This window comes from Tyto alba, unplaced genomic scaffold (assembly GCF_018691265.1).
Source record: "Tyto alba isolate M040663 unplaced genomic scaffold, T.alba_DEE_v4.0 Super-Scaffold_34, whole genome shotgun sequence".
NCBI classification, from domain to species: Eukaryota; Metazoa; Chordata; class Aves; order Strigiformes; family Tytonidae; genus Tyto; species Tyto alba.
This window is the reverse complement of record NW_024881309.1, coordinates 2,676,990-2,704,527: the sequence shown is the minus strand read 5'-3', so window position 1 is coordinate 2,704,527 and position 27,538 is coordinate 2,676,990. Positions and strand designations below refer to the sequence as shown.

At 40.1% G+C, this 27,538-nt stretch overlaps 1 protein-coding gene across 5 annotated transcripts in view; it reads left to right on the top strand.

Annotated features, from left to right (window-relative positions):
* The window catches only part of LRRTM4 (leucine rich repeat transmembrane neuronal 4), a 485,034-nt gene that overhangs the window by 67,577 nt on the left and 389,919 nt on the right, over window positions 1-27,538 (top strand). For all 5 annotated transcript variants that reach the window (XM_032989994.2, XM_032989993.2, XM_032989992.2 and 2 more), the window contains exon 3: window positions 14,944-15,040. The gene's annotated coding sequence lies outside the window, so the exon portion shown is untranslated. The remainder of the gene's footprint in view (window positions 1-14,943; window positions 15,041-27,538) is intronic.

Sequence of the window (27,538 nt, the reverse complement as noted above, 5' to 3'; positions counted from 1 at the left end):
GTCCATTCTCTGCCGTAACGAAACTGAAGACAAATAGTTGGTTTCTTTTCTTCTGATCTGGAGTTAGATTTCTGTATAGTCAAGCGGTAACATATATGTAGAAATGGTATAAAAGTTTCAAAGGTTTGAAAGGGAGAGTGCTAGAAGGTGAAAATTCATCCAGTGTTGGGGATATGCTATAGATCTGATGAGTGTAACAACATTTATGCATATTTTAGATGTTTGGAAATCTTTAGAATGCTTAGATTAAGACAAGGTATAAATAATAGTGTCTATGATTGCCCTGCATCAAATTTTTAGTTGGACAATTAAAAAAAAAAAAAATCCACTTATCGTTCCCATCTGATGAAATAAGCCAGGAAATCTGTTTCCCATTCAGCCCTATTTACAGAGGTGCTGTCTGTGTTGTTTGTGTCCCTTTACCAGCCCTGCATCTCCTCGATGGCATCCTATGCACTCAGCAGTGTACCTTGGCAAAGCTCGACTGATTTCAGTGCTGAAGATGCTTGCCCTAGGAAGCCACTAGGCAGAAGTACATATTTTACAGCTCATAAACCAAGGGGATTGTATGGCTCCGAGGACTGATAATAGGATGCAGCCCCATTCATTCTCCCATCACTGGCTGGAATTTAGCCCAGGCATGGATGAGGTACAGTACATTGGCAGGCACAGCATGAGGAAGCTGGGACCGGTGAGGCTCATGCTGTACCTGCTTTGCAAATAAACAACACATATATTTCCCACTCTGCCAGCTCAACACCTTCAGCAGCTGCACACGGGAAATAATCTGGAAATTGTCTGCATTTTATAGGCGTTAGGCCTGCAATAAGGGCCAGAAGGTTTGGATCCAGCCCTGTATGTTGAGCGAACCAGTGCCTGCAGCATAGTTTGGGGAGAGGATGCTGACTTTCTGGAAGATCCTTTTGTACTCATAGGGGAGAGCTGGTTTAGTCACCAGTTCCCCTTTGTCATACAAAGTGTCACAGTTAAACTGATGCTTGTGAGAGGATTCTGCACTAATGGACTGATGCGAGTTTCTGTTATCAGAGGAAGAGGACAGGAATCAGTGAGAATATGTGGTAGGTTTTTTCAGGCTGCTTTCTTTAGCTGCAGATGTGTTGGTTGAAGAGTTTAAGGCCCCTTATGCATCTCCAGGATCTCTTAACGTTTTCCTACCTGGGATGTTGGGTCAAGTGCCTGCTGTTTAACTGCTCTTTCTTAAACCCATTCCTGCCTAAATGAGCTGGATTAGTTGAAAGAGATTTAGGTATCAGGTTTGTTAGTCTAGGTACTTGACTGAAAAGACCTTGTGTGTTAAACAAATGTAGCAAATCAAAGTTAGAAGTAATGGGTGGTTGGAGGAAGCTGGGATCAATAACCACTGAGTCACCATTTCAGCCCAGCTGTGCTCCTGGGAAGAGAGCAAATGCTTGGGTCTAAGAGCAGCGGTTCTGCAGTATCTGGATGTTTCTTACAAGATGAAGAGAAATTGCTCCTTCTGATGCCAAAGGGCATTAAGGGGTTTGTTAACCCTGTGCTTGTACAAATCACTCATACTAGGGCAGAGTGAGCGTGAAGTGCTTGTGGCTATTTTGTACTCCTGGTGTAGATGTTTTCACTCCAAGCAAGGCAAAAGCACAAATGGTGTCTGGTTGACCAATACATTTTTTTTTTTGTGTGTCCAGCTGAGAAGCAAGGTGGCAGCAGCAGCTAAATGTTCATTCGTCAGTGGATAAAGGTTGGAATTTTTTCTCTCCTCTGTGCCTGCAGAACTTCCAACCAACCATAAAAAGTTCAGGGGTGTCAGAGTAAAGATCTATGCTCTAATCAAGAGGGATGTCTCCTCAGAGCTCTATTAGTTGCCAAGAAACTACTTTTGCAAAAGTGGAAATCTCTAGCCACTCCTAAAATAATTTACTGGATGGACACAGAGTGACCTAGCTGTGCTCAGAAAGATTTCCTGGAACAGATGCTGAGATACCACAGTAAGGAGTGTGATGTAAATACATAGACAGATATTGCCAACAAAATGGGGAGTCTAATTGGATTTAAATCCTTCTTGTATAGGAAAAGTAGCATGGATTCCTGGCTAACTGAATAGCTATTGAGGAGCGTGGGTCCAGCGACTTCGACTTTCCTGCTTTGGCTCTGGGCTGTAATATTAGCAATTAGTTCTCCTCACTTTTCAGGAGAGGAGTCTCACGCTGTATCGATCTCGTCTGTTTGGACTATAAATTCTTCAGTGCCCGTCTTTTATCAGGCATTTACAAGTCAGGGTGGACCTATCCCACCTCATGTCATAGAAATCACCCTGACATGTATCCGAACTGTTCCTCGTGATTTCAAGAATGTGGGCACACTTTGCTTCCTTTCACAAATGCAGGGGGCTAGCTGCCTGGGGTAGCTGGGTTGATGGGTGGCACTTCATTCTCAATGCATGTACAAGGACTGTGTGTGCACATCAACAAAAGTTTAGTTCAGGTACTGCAGAAGAGTCTGTATGGAGATCCTATACGGAACAGTTCTCAGATCAACAGATGGGAGTAGGAAGTAGCGCTAGTAGTAGTGGTATTAGGGTGTTTTGCTATGAATTTGTGTAATATGGCAGACTAGCTCATTGTAGCTCTTTCAAACTCACTCATTTGAAACTCCATGAAGTTATGTCAGCTGAGAGTCCCATCTCGTATGAGAGTCTCATTACCAGCTGCAGCCTTGGAACTTGAAATAGAAAAATACTTGGGGGAGAATTCTCTGGGTATAAGTTTTACTCTAGGTCTTGGATAAACTAATTCCACCTTTCCAGGTAGTTGGCACTTAATTTTGTGTGAAGGATTTGTTTATTTCTGAAGGATACAGCTGCATCTGAGAGAGTCTGCAGTTCTATATTGACTTCATAAACCTAGAGCTGGAAAGCATAGCCATGGTGATGGTTAATATTTCTTGTCTTTTCAATATGTCACTTCTTTACTATTTGTATATACAGAAGCTTAAGATGTATCAGATCTAGGTCAAAACAAGCAAATAGATAATTCAAAATCTTTTCAGTCCTGTGATTTTTGGGAATCTGGAGCTTGGAGAGTTAATAGTTTTTATCTCAAGTGTCTCTAGTCATCCCTCGGCTGCTGCTGCTGCCATGCTGATCTCTTGCCCTCAACTTTGTGGTGTATGAGGCCCCATTTTTTAAAAAGCAAAAGCAATTTTACTGTAGTCTCCGTGATTTAAGGCTTTGTTCCATGCTAAAACACAAAAAACTTCTGAAGATTTAGCTGCTGTACCAACTTTTACAACAAGGAGAATTTAGGCTTGTACTTCCCATAGACTTTTGTTGTTGTTGGCCAAACTTGTGTGAGAAGTTTTCTTCAGTGAAGGAATGTGCTTGCCTGGAAATGGCCAGAGCTATCGCAGTCAAACCCCTGAGGGTCTTCTCCAGCATCACGTGCACTGTAGCTGCTGAGCCAGGACCATAACGTAATATAAAGGAACAGCACATAACATAATGTAAAGCCTCAGTCTGAGGTCTTCAGCGTCTGGACAAGGCGTCTGCTTATAGTCAAATCCACTTCAGTGATATATTTTAGTGCCACAGAGAAAGCAGTCAGAAGTGATCTAAAACTCTAGCAATCTAAATGGGAACACAAATAACCTGCCCCTGTACTACTGAAAGTTTTGCGTGGTAATAAAAATTAGCTTAAGAGAATTACTAAGTAATTTCAAGTACCATAAAGTAGCTGTTGGGAATAAAAAGTGTCGTAACTGCTAAGCGTCAGCCCAGTTTCTGCAGGAATGAGTTATTATCATTAATTATCACTCTATTTTATAGTTATTGCCTGTAATTTCAGACTTTAAATACTCTAAAGCATAAACAATGCTAATTTAATTATGGTGTGAGAGTTGTTGAAATTTGCATGCAGAAGAAGGAACCATTAATAAAGTTTATTCAGAGAGAAACTTAAAATAATAATTAACATTTTTCAGCATTCCTAGTGTAATGGAATTAACCATCCTGTCTTAGCCAGGCCCCAATTACTTACAGAAAACAGGCAGCACAAGTTGTATTAATCATTTAGAGATACAGAAGGCTAGAGAGAGCTGCGTGACCTGTCTGGCTGAGCAGCCACAGAAACCATTCCCCCCGTACAAATTCCTTCCATCGAGTTCACTCACCTGTTTGTGTCCAAGGTCAGTGTTGGAAGAACCATTTTGAGCTTTGACAAGATCCCAATCTTGATCCTGTCGCTGAAGGTATTTTCACATAAATGTGGAACGTTCCCCCAAGGCACAAGCAGGAAAGTGAAAACACATTTCCTGTCATCTTTTTCATTGTTGTTCTTAATTTCATACTCATTTCCTGTCCTCTGTCAGGAACCACTTCTCCAACTCTTGTTTCATTTTGTCAGTATGATAGTCACTTCTGTCTGTTCTAAGCCATTAATAAAGAAAACTAGCATGGGACTGAGCAAATCACCACAGTCTTCTGCTGGAAACACAAACATTTGACAAGAAGTTGTTGTTTGCACATCTCTCGGTTATGGTGTGAGGCCTGTTAATATACAAGAAAAATCTATTTACTGTGTAGCTTTCTAATTTAACGTTATTCTAATTTATGAAGTGGTCATGCAGTGCTGAATTTATAACCAATATCTGTGTAGATTATATCAACATTTTGCTTTTCTCATCCATTCATATAATTCTGTAAAACCAGCAAATTGATTGATGAGGCCTATATTCCATAGCTGCATATGGCTGACATTTAGACTATTACCCTTTTTAATCAAATCCCTTATTAGTTATTCTAATAGCTATAGCCCAGACTGACAAGATGATCCCACTTAACTTTTTTAAGATACTGCAACAACACTGTTTCTTTACTTTCTCTGGACTTCCTTGATTTCACAGGCTATGCTAAAAGCCACTGTTATGCATCTGGTAAGATTCTGGGCCACCTCTCTTAACTCTTGCATGCACATTATCTAGGCCTCTTGACTTTAAAATGCTTAATTTCTGAGACTGCTGCTTCATATGATCCCTATTTACTGCTGGAACAGAATGTAGTTAAAGCTTCTCCAAGTGTCCTAAAAGTGTTTCCCATGTATGTACAACTGAACGTAGGCACCTCCACTTGCTCAGTCCTTAAACCCAACAAAAGTGCTCTGTTTCATGTCCAACACCTCCAAAAATCATCATCTTCCAAACAGCCCAGTTCCTGGAATGGAACAAAGGAATTTGCTGCAACATTTTGATAACTGAGCTTGTGACTAGGAGCTGACTTGTTAAGTCATAATTTCTTACACATATAGCTCTATCTCAGTCAGTGAAAGGCTTTCATGAGTACAATAGGAGATGGAACGTGGGCTGGCTATAACCAGCATGTTAAACACAGAATGGACAGGAACCATGGCAGTTCAGAGGAATTAATGAATTCTATGTAGCTAGCTTCTACAACCTTTTTTTTTTTAACTTTTTTTTTTTTTTCTTTAACCTAGTTCTCAAAGCACGTCACAGAACAGAACAATGTCATTGCCAGCAGATAAGTAAAACTGCTGGGACTAGAATCCCCAACTCTGACATCTTCCTCTCTTTACATTAGACCACACTCATAATAATTTGCATTGCCAGCCTTTGGGAAGAGAATAAATCACAGCTCTACCAAATGACTTCTGGATCCCTACTGATACTGCGCGATCGCTCTGCCATCATACTGGAGTCAAAGGACCTAAACACAGAATGTATGTGTGTCAGTCCTGCCTCCAGTGTGAGCACTGTTCTTTACAGCAGAGGGTTTCTGCCATGCTCTTTCGTAATGATTTTTGCGTGGCTAAAAATAAATCAACATATGGCAAATAGGTTTCTCTCGGAACAGATTACAGCCCAAATGGCAGATTAGACAGAGCTTCTGGTTTTGCATTTCTTAAGTCTGAAAGAAGTCAGCGTGCCTCTTGGACTTCATCAGGTATGCTGTTTTCCCTAATGAAGGTGATATGGTTAGCATATATTATTAATATTAATATTCTGTTAATATTCCAGAATGTTTCACATAGGGACACATAAGACACTTACTATTGAATTTTACAACCCATTGGTTGTCCAGAAGAGGCAAGCATGATAATGATCACTTCTAATAATTTGATATGATCTAGTACTGCCTTGTGTGCATATATTTAAATATATGATAATGTTTAAATTTTTTCATATACACAAAGCACTATAAAATAATGTTTAATTTAATAAAACAATCCATAGTAATTTTCATTTATTTTCATCTACGTAGCATCAAAAGAATCAATCTTGTTACACAGCTCTCTTTACCCAGAAGATGATATAGTTGGGTCATAGCTTGAATTACCTACTTAGGAACCATGTACTGTCAGTCTTTTTCTTGTAGATATTTCCAAGATAATTTTCACCTCTGCAACTAATTTTGTGTCAGATCTTGTACATGCATATGATACCTAATGGCTTTTGAATGGAAATGAACTTTAAGTGGCTATTAACAGAAATTGGCTTTGAACCTATAATCTGCAGATAAAAGACCCCTTGAGCTGTCCAGGTCTAACAAGCATACTTTTTTTTTTTTATCTGAATACAGAGATAGATAGTTATAAACTTTAAAGTACAATTATTAGCTGTATTTTTCTTTCATTCTTGCTTATACCTTCTGTTTCCAAGCTTCTGCGGCTGGCTGATCTTGCTTCATATCAAAGGAAGTTTGGGAATATATTCATATTCAGGAGACTTGTCTGGCTACAGGCTGTTGGTGTGATGCTTTGATTTCTGTTTGGGAACTGCATAGATGTTTTCTGTGTAGGTTCCCATGTCATTGGAATAGTCAATGTTGAAGAGAAAACAAACGTTTCTGTGACATTGGTGTCTGGGTGGGAGACCAGTGAGTAGGCTCTTTGTGTGTTTGCAAGTGCCTTGTTTCGAGAAGGATTTGTGTGTTGCGTGGGCCCTTAGTGAACTCCTGCAGCTTTTCAAGTGGGAACTGCGGTGGCAGCTCTGGGTACGTTTCTGCTCTTCCCTTTCCGTCCAACTTTGCATGAGGTCAGCCATGGCTTGGCTCTGCGTCTGTCATCGTGACGATTCAGGCTCAAGACTGCGAAGAATTCAACTCAGAACACTGATTCAACTCAGCAAAGCAGATGCAAATGCTAAACTTGAAGATGCATCCTTAAATCGACGCCAGAGCGCTTCTCTGGTTCAGGTTGCTTTTTGTATTGCCAGAGCGGGAGCCTGGGGGTGTCATTCTGGATTCATTTATGCCAACAGTGAACATACTTTTTTTTTTGGTGGTGCCCAGCTAGATCCTCACTGTGGACATCACCCTTGTGCAGAGCTGTTTCAGTTCAGTCTGAGAGCTGAATTGTTGCAGGGGCTTTTATGTTCTGACCCCGCTGCTTAGGGTAGGAGTCTTGCCCTATACCAGAACATTTATTTCTACAACCACGGATTGAGCATCTGTTTATAAATACGCTGCAAGGCTGAATTTGAAAACAAAAGGACATCTGTGTGCTTGTAAGCATTTAGCTGACGCTGAACTGACAGTGGAAACTCGATGGCGAGGCTGGCTGCGCCCCGAGCGCGTTGAGGCGGGCAGTCGAGTCTGGGCATGGAGCACCAGCTCAGTCGCTTTCCTGAGCAGAGCTTTCTGTTCTTGCTCCGCTGCAAAAAGGCACATCCCTTAATTCCACTTGGCTGGAGGGCACCTGTAGGTGGTCTTCTTTATAAGGTAATATTGATCTTTGCCAGTCACAGGTGGCTAAATCATTTTTCCGAGAGCTGTGGCACGTGGGCCTGGGATGCTGACACGTCTTTCTCGCGGAGCTGCGGGGCTGACAAGCGAGGGAAGGTTGCTGGTGTCACACCAGCTGACAAGGTCAAGTGTCATTTTGTTGCCAAACGGGTTTTTTTTGGCTCTATTTTATTTGAGGGACTCAGGAACTGAGCTGCCAAGTTCAAGTGAGGGACAAAATTGCCCTGGAAATTAATACAGAAATTGGGTTTTTGGGGTGTCGGGTCTGTCTTGTATCCTGTAATATTTTTTCCCATTATTCATAGCATCATATAGTGTTACGTGTTTAGTTAGTGCTTGGTGGGTAGGCAGTGTTATGTATTAGTGTTATGTATAACCTGTGATTACAACAGCCACTAATGTGCTGATGGGCCAATATTTGTGTTTCCATGTTCAATATATTTTAAGAATAAATGCATACTTTTTTTTTTTTTTTTTTTTTTTTTTTAAACTACTGTGATATTATGCCTGGGATCCCTTACTCATACTTCAGGTCTTCTGTTAATCTGGTTTCATCTCCCTTCCTTTTGACACACAAGGAGAAATAGTGCCTTGCTTATGAGATGATGACTTTCCGTGGTGATGTGTGTATTGCTGTACCTGCTGCTCAAATTGAGAATATTCAAAACTACTCATACCCTGTCAGGCTTTGCTGACGTGACAGAAACTGAGATTTACTCAGTCTGTTACTTCCAGAAGTAGCCAGGTCAAATAGAACTAGAATTGTCATGAGAAAAAAAAAAAAAAAAAAAAATCTATAATTTGTTAATACCTTACCTTGAATGGGGGAGAGGGTGTACGTGTGGGTATGATACTGTGGAATTCTGAGCACTGCTTACTAGCTCAAGCAAAACATGGAAAAATTGCTCAGGTGTAGGAACAAATGCTTGAATAGGTGTTTCACTGTCCTTTGTTTATTCTTCCTGCCTTCTTTTAGTATGTTATTTGCGTGATTAGGACTCATTTTTTAGTATATTTGCTTCTTATTATGGTTAATAGGGGAAGTAACCTCCTAGACTCATTTAAGAACAAACGAGGTAGTGAATGGAATGTAGATGTCTTTTATGCCTTGTGATACTCCACAGCCAAATCCAATATGGGATTTAGTTATCTGCGTCTTTGCTATTTGTAACTCCTTTTAAGAAAAGAGAATTATTTCAGAAAGGAAAAGCTCTCTACAGATACAGAAAATACTGAAAACAGAATTCCTGGGCTTTTCAAACACATTTGAGCATGAGTGGAGGCTGCAAGAGAGGTCTGTATGCATATGGGATGTGGGCCCGTCGGGCTGCACCACAGAGCCTGCCGGGAAAGACTGGGGAGAAAAGGAGAGAGAATGGGAACTTCTTAAATGGACTTGGTTGATGAAGGCAGCCCACTGAGTAACCGAACCCTGTGGGGATTTGCACAAGCTTAACTACAGGTGAAAACAGGCTGAGGGAGCAGAACTTCCGTCTTAATTTCAAATCGCTAAGTAGGCTTCAAGCACAAAACTATATTTTTAGTCAAAGTAGTATGAAAACTCAACTGCGTGTTTTTAATCACTGAGATGAATACATAGAATTTCTTTCCTTAAAGGCATTAGTCAAAAGTTACTATTATCTAGCAGAAATCGAGCTTGACAGAAACATGGCATAGCTCTCCAGTTTGTTAGGTCTGTCATCAATCATTTTACCAGGTCCTTCACACCCAATACAATGTCAGTGTAACCATTACAATGTAAATGTGGCTGTGCAAATTCCCAAGACCCTTATTATCAAATTCATTAGAGCTGTCCAGCCACTGTATAAATGATCCTTTTTGATCTTCAAATACTCTTAGATAGTTGCATAAATTGTTCTACTTGGAAACACTGCAGAAGTCCAACCTTGTCTGCAGAATGTGCCCTGATTTTATCTGCTTTATGTAATATTTCATGCTGTTTTCCCACAATTAATGGGTTTTATCCTTACCAAAAAAAAAGGAAAATCAATGCAAGAGCCCACAATAGACAAACCATTGACACTAAAGCAGAGTATACACATTTTGGAGAGAGGAGACTGTCAATAAGAAAATTGATTTTTGTTTCAGATTTGCAACAACCACAACAAATTACAAATTTATGAATAGTCTATTAGTTATTTTTTTCTCCTTTTTTTTTTCTCATGATATCTTCTCTTGACAGTCTTTCTCTCAAACTAATTGTGTGCAGTAGTATGTCAAAGGAACTCTGAAACTGTAAGGTATTAAGTAAGGAAAAATGTTCTAATTTAAACATTTAAAACTTTTTAAAAAGAGACTTTTTTGTTCAAAACTGCCAAATATCTGCTTTTTTTTTTGGTTAACTTCTGTTAAAAATATTGAAAGACCCAGTTATTTTGGAAGAAGAAAGTTTGATTTTTTTTTTTTTTTTTCCCCCCCCTAAGCTATCAGCTGCTAGAAACAAGGTTTTCTAATTATCTGAGCTAGTCAGTACAGAAGGGGATGGGAGGGGAAAGCTGCCCGGTCGGGCCGGTGATTCGCCCGCGGGAGCCGGCGCTGGCTCCTGGCGCTGCCCCGCTCCGCTCTCCCGCCGAGGGTTTCTGTCCCGAGCAAGGTGCCGCAGCCCAGCCCGGCTTTGGCAGGTCTGTTGCGGGGAGGAATCTTTTTTCCCCAAGGGTAACTCAAGCAAGCAGTTTAGTTTCCTTCATGTTTTATGAAATGTTGCTGATTAGTAATTTTAATCCTGAGTTGATTAAAGGCAATGAAAAGAGATGTTGATTTTTTTTTTTTTTTTTTTTTTCCCTACAGAAAGATCTGTTTCCTTGTAAAATTTTAGAATTATTTCTTCAGAGCCTTATTAATTTTATGAAGAACCCTTTGGTTTTGTTTTCTATTTTATTTCCTTTAAAACCTGTAGAACTCATCCACCTGGGGCAGAACGCGGACCGTGACATCTGCATGTAGAGAAATCCAGAGACCTCTTATGGAAGAGTTCCCATCCTAACACTAATTCCCCTCATCAATAAAGACAATAAAAATAAGAAACCGAGAGAGTTAATATCCTCCATTTCCTTTTATTTTTTTTCCGATTACAAGCAGCCTGGTACTTGGAACGTAAATACCTGGCTCTTCGTTTTTTAGGAGGCAGTTTAAGCCTGGATGGCAAATCATCACACTTGTCCCCAGACTGTGACAGCAGCAGGGAGTTTCGGAGAGTGCCGCAGCTTGGAGAGCTGCAGCTCCTGGGGAGGGAGGGGGGGGCAACAAAGCTCAGGACACTGGCATCTTTTAAAACAGCAGTATTGCTTCCCTGGTTTAGAAGTCTGTATCCACTGTCTTTCAGGAGAAATCATCTGGTTTTCAGTACTGGTTTTTTGTTTTGTTTTGTTTTTTAAGTGAAAAGCACTTGCTCGAAGCCATTTCCTGCCTGTATCCCTATTGTGTTCTTACTATTACTTGCAGTTATGCAGAAAGGCTTCTTTGTGCTAAGAGCTATACACAGAGGGAAGATTGGATCCCTGCACAAAGTAGTACCCCAAGAAGCCCTACGCATACCATCTGAAACAAAAAAGTTAATGTTTAATTGCAATCAGTGTAGGAAATTATTTCTGCCTATGGCTACATCATCTATGTATTTTAGAGTTTATCTTTTTTAATAGGGAAATGAGTAGGAAGTGGATGCAGATGACAGAATAGTTTGTTTACATAGCCCTAAAGAAACTTCTGGAGTGGGAAACGAATAAATTCTGTGTTAAATGGCTCAGCTAGAGAGCTGCCCAGTTTTCTGGTTTGCCACAGCGTTCCCTTAAGGCTGTGTCTTTTCCTTCAGGATGTGCCTCGCAACGTGGCCAGCTCCGCTGCGTCCCCAGCCGCGACACGGGCTTCACAACCCCCGTCCTTACTCCATGGGAGCCAAACTTCAGGCCTGCTCCACGTTTAAATTTTGCTGGAAGAGTCAGGATTTGGTCAGGGCACGCTCCTTGGGTCCTGTGCGACACTGAACTCGGCGTGTGCCCGAGTTAGCAATGGAAAGGGACAAATGGGCATCGTGCTTTGGGCTGAGACTGTGGCTTTGCTGCTGCTTCACTCCCTGAAACTGGGGTGTTCCCAGAGGTGAGGTGGAGAGAAACGCACCCGAGTCCAGCAGCAAGGGACAGGCTTACACCTGGAAACCTGATACCTGTTTAACTTTCTCTTCTCAGCTTTTCTTTTTCCTTTGTATCTGGAACAAAGCGCAGGTTCTCTTGTATATGTGAAAATGAAGACGACTCTTCAGGTTTTCTTTTCGGTTGTTTTGTTTTTTTTTTTTTTTTTAATTATTATTTTCCATCTAAACTCAGGCTTCCCTGTCCTCTGCTTTTCATTTTGGCCTACAACCTGGGCATAAAACTAATGACTTTTGCTCATAGGGATTTTGCTTGAGGTTATTGTTTAGACCATTTTCCCATTTTTCCCCTGTATGCTAACGGGTCCTGTCACCTGTCTTTATGCGACATTGAGCCTGGATATAGTAGAAAGGAAATTTCTGCAGTTCCAGTTTTCAGGCTGTAAGAGGGCATTTGAAGTTGCAATGAGCTTTTATTGAAAGACTCCATAAAATGGAGCCCAGCATGCTGAACGTACCAAAATATTAGTTTAACTGCCTGTTTACAGTCCCACCATAAAAGAAAAAAATATAGTCTGTAAAAAGACCTCCTGAAGCAACATTTAGAATAATGGAGGAAGGAAAGTATTGTTTAAACAGATGCCATAAATTTAATATGGTAACATTATTACCACCCAGGATTTTATTGATTATCTCTTTTCAAGTTACTTATCTAGAAATTTATTGTGTCTGTTTCCACTCTTATTTAACCATGATTTCCAAAAAGAAATTATTAATGAGCCATTATCTGAAAACTGAACGGGAAAGTGATTTAAGCAAAATGTAGCATCAAAGGCAAACACCAATCATGATAATGTCATCTTTTTGTGGTTTTTTAATATTCTAATGAAGAAAAATTTAGAGAGGAACCAGCTTTTGGGACAAAACTGCATTATTTTTTTTGTTTGTTTGTTTTTCAATTGCAGCACAGTGGTTTCAGTTTTCAACTCCAGCTTCCCTTTTCCCTTTCTCCCTCCGCTTCCCAGCCCTCCCAGTCCCCTTGATGAATCTTTGCCTTGGAGAAAGAACACACCGTTTCCAGGCGAAGCGATGCTGCGATTACTGACCACTTCTCAGCTGACAGGAGAGCGTTAATTTGCCTTAGTTTGCTCAGCCAGGGCAATGCTGGATGCCTGCTCCACTCAAGTAACCGCTAGAAAGCAACACGGGCAGAAATCGCTGAAAAAACGGGGAGTGCTTGTGTTTCCAGCATTCACTGAGAGCACTCTGCATCTTGGCAGAGGTTCAGAAAGGAAAAAAATCCAGGACTGCTCTGTGATCACGAGAGAGGAACGTAAGGAAAGGCTCAGCTGCCTGCCACAGTGCTCTGGGGGAAGGTCCCAAGAACCGCTTGACCTTAGGCTGAGAGTGTTGGCCCTGATTTAGGTCAGCTGGCTGGGTTTGGGGGCACGGAGTAGTAAGGAACCGGAGAGGGGAGCAGTCCTTACGCTGTGCTACCCAGTGTGAGTGCTAGAGGGGGCAACTCCCCCGAAATCAGTTCTGTTGGACCCATTTAGGTCATCTGAATATATTCTTCCTCACTTCCTTTAGCCTTTCGTTGACTGTTGCCATTTGTGCTAGACATTTTATTGATGATTATATGTACGCTTAAAAAACCCGCCAACTTCATAACTACCCATTGCTATAATACTTTTTAAATATTATTTTAAAATGGTAATTTATAGGAAATCTAGGTAGTTCTGTAGACACTGGATCTGGGTGGTGTAATTTGGCTTTGAGTCAGGAAAAAGACATTCAAGCGTATTCTTCCAACTTAAGACAGACACACGAGAGGAATAAAGCATATGGTAGTCTGTCTTATTCCATATTCACTTAGGTAGCAATCATCTCACGTGCTATGTTGACATTTCTGAATATTGGAAGTGCTTGTTTCACCTGGTAATTGTTCTGTCAGATATCCACTAGGATGACAGCATTATCTGGCTTAAATCCTTTTTTATTTGCTTTAATGTAGTAAATGAGGTGTGTTACCTTACAAAGGATAACGGGTCAGTCCCTCAGATCTTGAAGTTTCTTGATAGTCTCCTAAGTGAGGTGTTTTTTACATACACCCTTAAAGAGAAAAGAAATTCTGCAGTCAGTTTTCCAGAGGGAGTTTGGCCCAAAGCAATGTATAGAGAAGGAAGAGAAGCTTAGGGAAGATTGCAGCTTGCCCATGGTTAAATAGGATGTACGTGGCAGAATATAGATGGAGCTGAAATTTCCTTTTTGTTACATCCTGTCATCCTGGTGCTCGCAAATTGTAAACATAAATAATTTCCATGATGCTCTGAGTAACCGCTCACATGTTGTTGATTTTGGGCCTAAAAATAATTGTAAAAGATCTCTGGTGAATCACTTTGAATGATGAGTAAAACTCTAAAAAGTCTTCAGCTTCTCAAGTGCAGAAAAAGTGCTGAATACATCGTTTTCTGTGCTGACTTTCTATTTGCTCAGCGTTGATATCAACGTTACTGGGAGAAGGGAAAGTTTCCCCGTTTAGAGAAGTCTAACAACATCCTGTGTAGCACTTAGTGAGTCATCTTAGGCTGGCACTTTTCAAGGATCTCACAGCACATCTACATGCAAGCTGTGACACACTCTGAGAACTGGGAATAGAGAAATACCAAGCTTATCAAGCAACAACTAAGTTGGGTCCGTAAACAATACCGTCCCGTTCCTGTGGTGCTGTTTCAGAGCAGCTCCTGAGGGGCAGGAATTACTACACCGGGACTAACCCCTATAAACAGGGCTGTACAACACTGCAAACCCCAGCTGATACATCCAAGTTGTGTTTTGCTGCTTGGTATTTGTATGAAATGAAAACTAGCACCTGACTTGTGATCGCTTAAGGGAACTGAGTCAGTTCTTAGCACGGAGCGCTCCTTTTTTTATTCCATAACCCACATTTTAAGTGATGGCTGTATTAGCCTTCGCTGACATGTTTGAAAAGAGCAGATAAAATTCGAGACTGAATGTTAAAGATCCAGACTTCAGACAGGTCTGTCCTTTGTTCGTATTGTAATGTAGTGGTCTCTTTTTTTTACAGAAATAGATGCATTCTTGTGTGAAGGATGGATTGTTGGGCAAGAAAAAAGCAATCTCTCCAGCTTGCAGGAGGCTTCTCCAGATCCTCATTCTCAAGTGTAAGTTTGCTCCACTTTATTTCCTATGCTTGGCATTAAACACACCCTTGGATATTCATTACCCTACTATGAAAAATGAATTTAATCGATGAAGGAAGTCCTGGTTTGCTGCCACTGCTTTTCCATCTTCCAGTTCAAAGCTTTCAGTCTGTAACAGATGTAGAGCCAAAGGACTAAATTCATCCTCATTCAACAGTTCCCTTGCAGCCTGATAGCTGTCACTTACCTTGCCAACCCACACAAATGTAGTAAAACTTAGTGTTTGTGTAATTTTTGACCTTTGAAACAATGTAAACAAGGGGCAGGGCTTTGAGAAGAAATGTGTGTGTAACGCATGTGCCGTTATACCTCCCTTGAGGCAGGACAGATAAACCAGAATCTATTCTATTGAATGAACCATTCATTTCTTTTCACTTAGAACTTGTCATTGTCCAAAAAGCCGTGGATAAATTCTCTTCTGTAAACAACTTAAAAATTGACTTTTTGTGTGTGTTTCAACAGCTAAAAAAAATTATTTTCTTTTCTCTGGAACAAAAATATGACGTAACAAAAAGCTGTAATCACAACACTCTGAAATGTTTTGAGATTTTCTGTTTTGATGTTTATACATTTCAATGCTTTTGTAACAGTTTGAAGTGGCAAAACAGATTTTTTTTTTTTTTTTAAATTTTGAAAGTGCTGTAACTTTTATTCCTTTAAAAAAAAAAATAGAAAAGAGATGTTAGATATACTTTTCCTGGGGAACTTCAGTTTTGCCACTGTTTTACACAAAGACATGGTGTTACATTATCCAACATTAAGCAATATCCCAATGCTGACTGATTTCTAGAAAAGCTGATTTTACTTTTTTTTTTTATTCAGATATTAATTCAAATGCAGTACTGTATATGTGCTGTTACAGCTCTTCATAGTCTTTGTTCATAGTCCATACAGGAACTTCACAGTCCTTGTTCCTAAGCAGGAATAACAAAGTATCTTCCATCATTGTCCTATATATTGGAACTGAAAACTTCTGTGAGAAAGGTCATTTCTTCCTATTTTGATGTATGTACTATCATCATATAAACAGCATTAGCATTAATAGGATCTTAACGATGCGATGGTTGGAGTAAATACTTCAGTTATTTGTAGCAGAGTCTTCCAACTCATTCTATTCCAGGCCAGACTTTCCTCCCTATTTAGGATCTTTTTGAAAGGCTCCTTTATGCTGAATATTTAGCTCGGAGCAGATAAGGGGAAATCCATTTCCTTAAGAAAAAACAAATAATAAAAAAAAAATGATGCATAGTTCAGTATATGTCTTTCTCTTCTTTCATTGCAGTCTTTGACACTTGACTGGATTGATGCTTCATCCTTTGCTCTTTTTCTCTTGCTCTCTTCTCAGAAGTGTGAGATAAAATCATTTTGATACCTAATACATTGTAGGAGTTCAGGTATTGTATAGTATTATACTGACCTTTTTAGGATTCAGTATTTTGATTATCTGGTCATCCTTTCTCTACTGGAAGGTTAGAGAGATTTTAAGCAAAAGAATGCAGTGAACAGGCAGAGTAAACAACATAACAGGTCACAATAATATGACAAAGCTTGTACTGCAATTTGCAAAATGTAGGACACATCCAAATTTTTTCTGTTGTCTTTTATCAGCTTACTGAAGTGAAGAGAAACTAAGAAGGAATAGGCTGCTATGGAAGGACAGGAAACGTGATGAAGAAGATCAAGGGTTTGATTTATAAGGAGAGATTAAAGTGACAAAGTATGAATGGCTTGACTAAACAATTTTTAAAATTGGACTATAAAAGTTATCTGAGAGCAGTTGAAAGCTATGAGTACCCGCAGGGAAAGGGTGGTTTAGGGTGCTCTAAGGGGATATAACTTTCAGTAGGGGATAAAACAGCACAAAGAAAAATTGAAGAGGAATAATTCCAACAAAATGTGAGAGGTTAGGCTGCACTATTGACTATTTGTCCCTTTCTTGGAGCGAGAGAGGTGTTAAGATCTTCTTGTGTGGTTCTTGATAAGATACTACACCATAAGTTCTGGCTTACAAGCTGCTGGTATCGGCTGCCTGCCTGCAGGAAACAAGCAGGTGGGGAATGGGGAAGTCGAGCTGGTTTGTCTCTCACTCTTACAGTTTAGAGCAGTAAATGGAAGCCATAAATTCTTGCTTCCCTCCAGAACAAGGAGGGTTTTTTTCTTTTTGGTGAAAATAGCATAGACAACATGGTGTATAAAATCCCAGGCCAGGAGAACAGGTTTTAGCATTAAATGTTCTCTGTCCTGCGGTTTGTATATCTGCTTTGAAGTTACGTGATATTATTACATAGCTTGCTGCCTTTTGCCACAGCACCGTGACTGCTTTATGACAGGCAGTGAGCCTGCCCTCTTTGCTTGGAGTCACTTATGAAACTCAGCTGCAGACCAGGACGGGGTACGTGTTGGGAGTTTCAGCCAGACTCGTGAAGTCCTCCAGCAGCACGGAGTGGCCCGTGAGCCCACCTGCATCGTGCAGTAGTAGGAATTCAAGTTTGTTCCTTCCTACCAAAAAGCTGGGAATGCAGTGTAACAGGAGGAGTGAAGCTGTGCCGTTAGCACAGGGGCAAGTTAGTACCCATCTGCTGTTTACAGCCCGAACGCCTCTGTCTGGGGGTGGTGGGAGCAGATGACTAAACCCACTTGCTCTCACATCGAACAGAGATAAGCTGAATGCTGATATAAGAAGCAGCTTTCTGCTTTGCACAGGTGTGCAGCTGCACATTCTGTATCTAGCCTTTTCTTAGCTCCATTCAGTGCAAAAAGCTGGGTAATTATATTAAAAGGCATACTCAGAATAATGTTAGTTTAACTGTTTGCATGGGGCATAAGCAAGCTGTTTATTGTGCTCTCTCTACAAGCCTGCAATTTAGGTATGGAAAATTGCACTGGATTTGCTGGATTTACTAGTGGTTGATCCTGATGCAAATGGTTGGGAGAGTCAAGCTCTAACAATACATCCGTTTGCTTAGAATTAGGCCTTTTAGCTTTCACTCCGAAAAGAATACATGAGACACTTTGAGGTTGTTATCCATCAGGGTGCTTATTAGCTATTGTCCTTATGAAAAAAACAAATTGGAAAACAGTAATATTAAACAGTTTTCTGCATAATGAAGTATGTTGAAGTCAGTGATTTAGAGATACATAATCTGTATATAGAGCATCCACAGCGTGAACCTGGGTCCTTGAGGGTGTAAAATGTTAGAGCTCTAAAGACACCGAAGCAACATCACTTTACACCAGCAGACGGATTGGCCATCTTTTTTTTTTTTTTTTTTTTTTTTTTTAAAAAACAGCTTCTATTTGCTTTAGTCTCTAACAGTAAGACTAAGCTGACAGAACAAAAGCTCAAAGGTACTGTTCACATATTCCTCCTTAAAAAGATCATCTTTATCTTTCCTTTTGCTTCGAGTTAATTCATGGCTGTCTTTCATAATAGGAATATTACTGTTGCTTGCAGCATGGTATTTGTAGCTCTGGAAACATAAATACCTCCTATACCTGTACATTTCCACTCTTTGCATTAGGTGAATTGATTTTGGCTTAAGGTTTGTGGTTTGGGTTGTATGGTTTGGGGTTTTTTGTTTCTTTTTGATTCCCTCATCTGAAAATCAGAAGAATCAAGCCCAGTTTATATTTGTGAACTTACTCTTTTGATCTGGTAAGAAGTTAATAAGTAGGAATTTGGTGTGGAGCTGAGGCTGCTGTCATGCTTATCCGGAGGTGATTTTCTGAGGTTCCACATATGAAATGAGTAAATTGGGTGGAATGGAACACTTAGGGGAAAATGCCAGCATGCTTCTACTGCAAGTGCTATCGGCTGCTTCTTCAGGGGCAAGTCCTTCCAACATCAGTACAGACACAATGTCTTGTCATGGTGCTGCAGAGTGTTGTGCTTTGAAGGAGGCCTACTTTTCCAGGAAATAAAATCTGTTGTCTTACCTACATACCAAACTGCATTCTCGGCTTTGCAGGACATTGTCACAGACATACTTTGCACTTTTCCTTCCTGTTTTAATATCCTTTCTATTTTCAGTTCTGCTGAAGTTCTTAGACTGTGCATGTCACTATAAGAATATTTTCCAGTATTCGTTAATCTACATCCTCAGCATCACTCCTATGCTACTCTTTGACGCTCTTGTAATAGGTCAGAAGTAGATAAAAGATACCCGGTGATGTGATTCAAAAATTATAATCATATCTTGTTTGTTCACTTCTGATGGACTACAGTGCAGCTCCAAAGTACTGTGTAATTTTCTTGCTATCTATTGTCTTTAGTAAGACTGTTGTATGCCAAGGATTCATGCAAGAACTGCAAGCATAGGAAAGCGTTGGATTAAAGTATTGAATGTTGCTTTGTTGCTTTAAACATCCTTAAAAAAAAAGTCATTCTTTCTTCCTGTTTGAGAAGATGATCCTCAGAAACTGGCAGGGAACAGGGCAATTCCCTTCTGTGAGTTTACAGTAACGGTTTCAGTGTTGAATTAACTACATGAAATTAAGAAGTTTGCTTCGTGTAGAGTTGGGGCATGAGCCTGGCAGTGTTTTGTCATGGAAGTAAAACATGGAAATGTACTTGCAGTTGAGAGGAGTCTTAAAATATTTGTTTCATTCGTTTCTCCCCTTGAAAATACCTTTCTAAAACGAGGCACGATTTATATGGCTGTTAGGGGGATTCTGGCTGAAAGAAGCTTGGCCGTATTTATGTTTGGACCTCAGGGGGCAAGACACTTTGTTCAGTTAAAATAAATCACTTTATGCCAGCCCCTGGTCTCAGACCCACAGATTGACTATCACCATGATGGGCCTGACACACAGCTATTGTGGGTCTCAACCTTCGTATTTCATCTGCTGACCTCACGCTGCGCGCTCGGCCTCTCGTGCTTTATTCCTCCATTTTCTTCTCCAGCTCATGGACTGGCAGCTTGAGGTGACTACAATTTGTGTTCCTGTGTCTTGGGGTCTTTTCATGTCTTTCAAAGATGCCAGTAACTCTTGCTGTATTAGAACAAAAACATTAGTTCTCGTGTGGCATTTAAAGCATGTTGGAGTTTTTTACACGGTGTTAGCATGAAGGAATGTGCTCTATGAATTCAGCGATAACCTCTCACATGGTTGCTTTTCATGCACATCAAAAGCATCTCTATATGACACGGTTTACTTCGAAGGTTTTGCCTACAGTTGTTCTATGTAGCTTTGATATTTGATATTAACTGTGCTACACTGTACAGTGGCCACTTTGATCTGTGTCACGTACATGCTCATTTTACCTACTGATTTTACTTTATTGTTGAAGAAAGCTGTCTAGCACAGGGTTGCTTCAGATTATTGATGTAGGAAATTCCAAATACATGCTTTAGTTGGCTGAGCACTAATTTCTCAAAGCAGAGAAGTCCTAAAGCAACAACTGTTAAAGGGCATGCTAATCCTGTAGGACTTTTATTTCTGTCTATAGGCTCTTGTAGGATTTTTGTGTCATTGTGCCACTTTCAATTAAAATATCATCTTTTATGAGGGTCGGTTCTATATGTTCTCCAATACATTTTCTGCCTTTTTTTTTTGTTGTTTTTTTAGGACTGACTTACCTATCTTAGGCAAAAAGCCTCATTTGCATTGACTGGCTGGGATTTGGAAAGCTTGATAGAACTAGGGCATGATTTTATTACTGGTTTTGTATATCTTTGCTTTTAGTAGATAAAATGTTTTCTGAATACTGAAAAAGGGACAGTGTATGGAGGGAGATCAGGGAACGTAGCTCTAAAACATTTTCTGTGAAGTGCATTGATGTTTGCAGTGTGTACCAGCATGAGTTTGGAGATGCAGAGTGCCAGAGCCTGTGTAGCTGCTGGCGGGTTGGTATCTCCAGAACCTGTCGCAACCATCTCATTGCATCTGGAGAACAGGAGTCTTGGGTAGGTGCATGCTCAGCTTGGGCTGCAACTTTGCTCTAGTGTAAATTATGTTCCTGAGACAAAAAAATAAAATGTCAAGACTTGCTGATCTGCATATTCCATGCGTTCCGTGCTTAGGTAGGTCTTTAAAGAGCAATATCCTTTCAAACAACAGCATTTCTTAAGTAAAGGCAGCTAGTCAGCACTGAGGTGTCTTCCTTTATTTTGACACCTACAAGAGCCAGTATTTTTACACTGGTAAGAGAAATCCAGTCTTCCTAGTACTTGGTAGTTTCATTTGAGATGAAGGTTTTGTCCACAGGAGTGGTGGTCCTTTTCCCTGAAACGGAGGGGAGGAGGAGAAGGGGATGGCTAGGAAAGTACTGCTGTGGAAATTAGTATGTAGAACTTAAAATTCCTGGCTTGCAATATATAATTATGGGCTTCAGGCAAGACTTGGGGATTTCAATATTTAATAAGCTCATCTTACAATCGGGTGATAGTGTGTAAAGAGATGTAAAGGCCATCCTGTTTTTTTTACGGCCTTATTCGAAGTGCAGGATCTTCTAAAACACAGGAAGCAAAGTTTTCAGAAATGCCTTGCTGTCATTGTGATGTAGTAGAATCATCCTAAATCAATTCAGACCTTATGGAACAGGTCTTGGGTTTGTGTTTATTCTTGCTTATTCAGTTCAGAGCTGTTGTTGCATAACACGGGAACTCTGTGACTTGCTGCCAAAATGTCCTTCAAGTCCAAGAATCTCACACTGCTTTAATAATAATCATGGTAAGATGTGCAGGAGAGATCTAGTGGCTTGGTCTAAATGGGTTAATGGAAAAGCTTCCAAGTTTTCTATATCAGATTATTCCCATTTTCATCCACTAACAATGTATCCTCATGGATCCAAGCATCCTTACTATGCCACCGCTGAAGGTGACAGCAGATCCACCCAAGGCAAATTTGCATGTTTGAAATTTGATTCTAAGTGGGGGTGGGGAGTAGGCATGTTGTTCTGAGAAATAGTTCATTAACAATGTTTCATATGTGGTATATAGAGGTGAATAGCACGCTTCAGTTATATTGTTTATGCACAGAAAGGGCTGTTTAACAGATCAGCAAAAGAATTTATTAATTTTGTTGAGATACTTTTAAAAGAAATTAAAAATGTTTGGGAGAAATCAAAATATATCAACTTAATATCTTAATTCTGTAATGCTCTTACTGCCTCTGCATGCTGGAAACTGCAAAAATACATTTTTTTTTTTTTAAGAGATTAGCAGTGAAAAAACCTAAACCATTTCATTTAACATACACCATTCCCCCTCCCCCCCTTCCAGTATTTATACTGTTCTGAAAAAAATAGAGGTTAAGTTGACAATTGGGGAGTATATTTTGACTTACTGATCAAACAAAAAGGGATTAATTGATATAATCTTGAATGCCAGTCTCTTCTGAAATTTGCCTCCATTATATCCCGTGGAAATGAGCTGCACAGTTTAATTATTCTGAATGTTGAAATTCTGTTTGTATGCTCTAGCTTTTCTACCTCTGAAGTTTATTAGACCCTTCTTATTTTTAGTACTGTGAGAAAGAGCGAACAAATTTTTTCCATTTGCCACCTGCACTCTTCATGACACAGGCTTCTGTGATACCCTGACTAGGTTGTGTCCTTCCCAACCATAAGAATTCTGATCTGAATTATCAAGCCTGATACTTCAACTCTTTCAGTCTCCCCAGGCTGGGTAAAATGCGTTCGAGTACATGGGGATAGGTTTTATAGGACTGTGAACTGGAGAACCACTCTAATTACAAAGGAGAATCAAGCCAAGACTCCACTTATGAGAGCAGTATTTGTTCAGTGGCGTCTAATGGAAAAATAACTAGTGTAATGGGCTCTCCTTCCTATTATCCACTCGAGCAGTAGCCATACTGGGTGACCTTTGCCTTTTGGAGTCGTTTACTTGGCTCACGTTAGAAACGAGTCTGAAACATGAAGAGGATAAAAACTCACTAGAAGTTAGAGGGCAAATCTCAAGAGGATTTTATTTTAGAGTCTAGCACTTCCCTTTGCCCCCAAGAGTAGAATGGAAATACAAGCAGAGTTGAACATAAATCAGCAAGTATTAAATAGAGTGTTATTAATGGAAGCAAAAGCAACTTTTTCCGAGCCCTATGAACAATAAAAACATGGCAGAAGCGTTTGATCCAATTATAATTCAGATGACTGTGATGGTTTAATAGCTGCATTGTTTGCTTTATAGCAAATACTTTCAAGAAAATTCCTTTCCTTCTAGCAGTTTTGCCAGTTATTAATTTGAAGTAGTGTTAGAGAGATGGGTTTTTTTCTGTATTGAGTTATAAGCATGTAACTAAATTTTACTTGTGTTTGTGTAATCATTAAATTTTTACTAAAATATAGTGCTTAAAAACTGGTGTCTCTGCCAGCTCTGCTGGATACTGATTTCACTGTTGTGTGGGACAGCCAACAGAAAATACAAGGCCACACAGTACTTTTGAGTTGATCATAAGGGGAGGTGTTTTAAATGCTCCAAATTATTCATTAGGGTAAAAGTGCTCTGCCAACTGAGCATGTTAAGTTGTAGAACAGAACGGACAACATAAATAATGAGATACTAGTTGTCTTTGTGGACTCTTTGTTTGGTTTTTGCAAAAGCTTGTGGTTTTGGGATGCTACCTTGAACAGAATCTGTTTTTATTTTTTATTGGAAGTTTCTGTTATGCTTAATGAAATAAGTTATGGAAAAAATGCAACTGAAAAGGAAACAAATCTGCAGTTTATGCTTTATCATTAGAGCTGGTCGGGAATACCAATACCTCAAAACGAAGTGAATGGCTTGGAAAAATTTAATTGACAGTCAAAGGTTCATCCCAAATTAAAGCTTGTCTGGATTTTCAGTTAGAATGAAATTCATCGTTGTTAATATGATGTGAGTAGGCAAGTTTAAAGGCCCGTTCTTTGAGTGTTCTTATGGCTCCATTTACACTAAAGTATAAAAGCAATTTATCTGACCTGTATTAGAGTGGGATGAATCAGCCTGTGAAGTGCCTATTTCTTTACTTTTTTTTTTTTTTTTTTAACCGATTCTGTAGGCCAATGAATAAGTAACCTGGATGAAATTCCTCCTTCTTTTATACAACTAAAATTAGAAGAAATTTGAGATTTTGTATTTTTATCCAGATTTAGCAGAGAAAATATTTCATTTGTTGAGTGTTTTGTAGGATGATAAAACAGCTTGTGGTTTGTTTCTATCCACGGCTCAGTACATTTAATTCCCCATGTGCTGTACATTTATACTGACAGTGTTACTTGGGACTAAGGTTTAAGCAATGATAAGAACTGTCATCATCATCACTTCAATGGTGGGGAATTGAGGCAGAGAACTGAAGCAGCTTGACCTAAACTGCACAGTGAATCCATGTTCAAAGCTAAGATTAGATCTTCCCTAAATACTGTTTAGAGAGAAATATGAAAAATGTCCCTTGTTGATCATTGAGCAAGCTAAGGTATTTATGGAGAATACGATAGTCCTGTGTGTGGGTCAGCTAATGTGAGAAAGAAGAAATTTCTAAATGCCAAGGAGTCAGGATTAAACCTTCTTTTCTGAGGAAGAAAGCAGCAGTTGGAAAGGGCTGTGGTTTCCTTGACGGCCCTTAGTGGGCAGGAGTTACAGAAACCCTCATAGGGAAGATTGCAGCTTCCTAAGCAAACTCGGTGTTAGCTCAAATTCATGCTCCCTCTTAATCAGGATTTAATTCAAAGTCATGGTCTGTCCCTTTATTTGGGTATGCATGCCATTTCCTCTACTAATGAGATACCTAATTCTGTGTAAAATTGCCTACATTAGAGCTGCTCTGAAAATTCAGCTGCTTTTTACATATCTGACTCCCTCAGTAAAAGAGGCTGTGGACCTGTCTCAGGAATATAGTGTAAAGATATTTTTCTGAGCTCATGCAAAGTAAAATACTGCTCTTGAGGGTCTTGGCTGATGGAATGAGCTAATATGGTCCCAACAGAATAGAAAATCTTCTCCCTTATGGTTTCTTATTCCCGCATGATTCTTATTTACTTATGTATTTCTGGATTAGTGTATGTAGTAGGCATATTAGTAACAAAATAATGCCATTTTCAGGGAAGCTGCCCCTTGGGACATTCTTTCTATTCTTGTCTGAATGCCCCTGACCTCTACTCACACAGCTTGTAGGCTCCCTCTTGCTGTATTCTGTTTTATGTGCGTGGCTGCTCAACCATGCCTCCAGCATGTGTCTCCAATAATTCATTGTAGTCTATATATAAAGCTGAACGCAGAAGGAAGGAGGTGGAGAGGAGGGAGCTCTTACGGGATTGAAGGCATCCAGTGCTCTTGACAATTGCCAGATTTTTGGAACTGGTGGCTTCCAGAAAGTCCCATGGCTCATGGGTGGCTAATGCAAAGTGCACCTGAGTTCTCAGCACAGGTCCTGTAGAGAGCAATCCATAGAAAAGTATTTGCAGCTGAAGCAGAGAGAGCACAGATTCAGTGGCATGTAAAGATTTGTCCTGAGATGTATGTATTAGGAGAAATACAGCAGGAAACCTGTTCCTGTAATGCTGCTTCCTTTCCCGATTCACGTGCCAGTGGATACCGCACTTTCCACCAGCTCGCCCGCTGAAGTCAGTAGTGCTCGCACCAGGGATGGATTTGGGTAATGATACCTGCAAGTGTTTGTTTAATTTGCATCAACTGAAAGGCTCAGCATACATTTTGGCTCAAATTCTCCAACTGGGATATATTTTTGCTTCCTTTACTTAGCTAGTTTTTATATGAGGGATAATTTGTGGAATGAATCATTCTGATCCAGAGGTGTACTTCTTTGCGGCTGTAATGCGACTCTCCTGTGTAATCCTTTGGAACAGAGAAGGAAGTTGTTACGGTTCTTGCACAACTACCCTTTAAAAGACAGCTTTACAGGTAATATTTCAGAGGATCGTGGGGATCGGCGTGCAAAGTCCCATGAAGGCAAATGGCAGTAAGGGCGTTTGGGGAAGGCAGCAGGTGCCAGCCAAGGTGCGCTGTTGATTTGCCGAGCGTGAATCAGCAGCCAGAGACGTGGATCCTGGCCCTCTGAGGCCTCGCCCCGGTCCTGCAGCTGTCTCCTCCCTCGCAGAAAATGTTACTTAAACTGGCAAGTGTTGGCACAACTCCCGGGGAGGAAGGAAGTTTAAGCTTTACTGCCTGCTGTCTTGATGGCACTTTGCATGTTATTGCTGATTCAGTCTAGAGATTTGACTTTTTGAGGGTCTTCTTTCCAGGAATGCCTTCCAGTGTGCCCGCTGCGTTCCTCCCCTGCAGGAAGCTGCACATGATGCTCAGCGCCTGCGCATCTTACGCCTCCGAGCTTTGGCCACGGCTCCTCCGACATGCACACAGATTTTGACATGCTGATGGATCTTCTTCCAGCTTCTACAACCTGCAACGCTTGTAGCACTGGAACATGTTTCTGATCTTCACAGACTTTATTCTTAGAAGGGATTTGCTTTAAATCCTGTGTGATTACTGGAAGAAACCCTTCGCTGCAAAGGGATTTCAAAAGAGCCTTATTTATATTTTCTTATTCAGGTGCGTTTTTCATTTGTTTATGCTTAAGGAAAAACTTTGCTTTAGACTCATTTTACAATTGGCATGAAAACTCCTAAAGAGCGAAAAGAGGGAAAAGCTGTTGAGTCCCATATTTTTCCTGCATATGAACAGCCAGTGCCATTGGGAAGAATCCTATGTGGCAGATAAAATCTCATCCAGAAGACCATTTATTTCAAAGGGCTGCATACCAGACCTCAAAGTAAAAAGCAAAGCCTGTCAAATGTCTGACTGTTAAATGCTGCTCTAGGTGATTGTGAAATCATTGCCCGTGCAGCAAATAATAGTGATTATAGAAAAAGCTATGGAGGTTTTTTTTGAGGTTAGGAAAATGCAGTCATGAAACTTGTACAATTGTTTTAGATACCCACTATACTGAGATTTTTCATAGTAGAAATCCCAGAGTGCCAGTCAGGACTGTAGGAGCTTGCATTTATATTACCAACATGGTTATAAGAACATTTACAGTTCTATTTAAAGGACTGTTTGGTTAGGAATGTTTCAAAGAAATACCTGCTATCATTTTTTCCTAGCTTGATCATTAATGTCAGTGCTTGCAATAATAACAACGTGTCCACCCATTCTAGCTCTGTCTCACAGTTTGTGTGAATTCAGAAGTTGAGGTTAATCTGCCTTTTCAACACTAGAGAAATAAGTTGTTAACATAGTTTCTTTTCCAGCGTTATTTTAGGATGGTAGTTTGCTGTGAACAAGCTAAGTTTCTAAATGCTTGGAGCAATATTCAAGTTTATTGCTTATCTAGGATATCACCTTCTTTAGCTGTGAGTCTATTTCTTTCAAATTCAGCTTTTTCAAACCTTCTGATGGAATTATCTTGCTCTCTATTGCACATCTTTTGGTAGACTATGATAAATAAGAGTAACTCTTCACATTTGGGTATTTTCAGCACTGTACATTAAAAAAATATTCCTGTAGG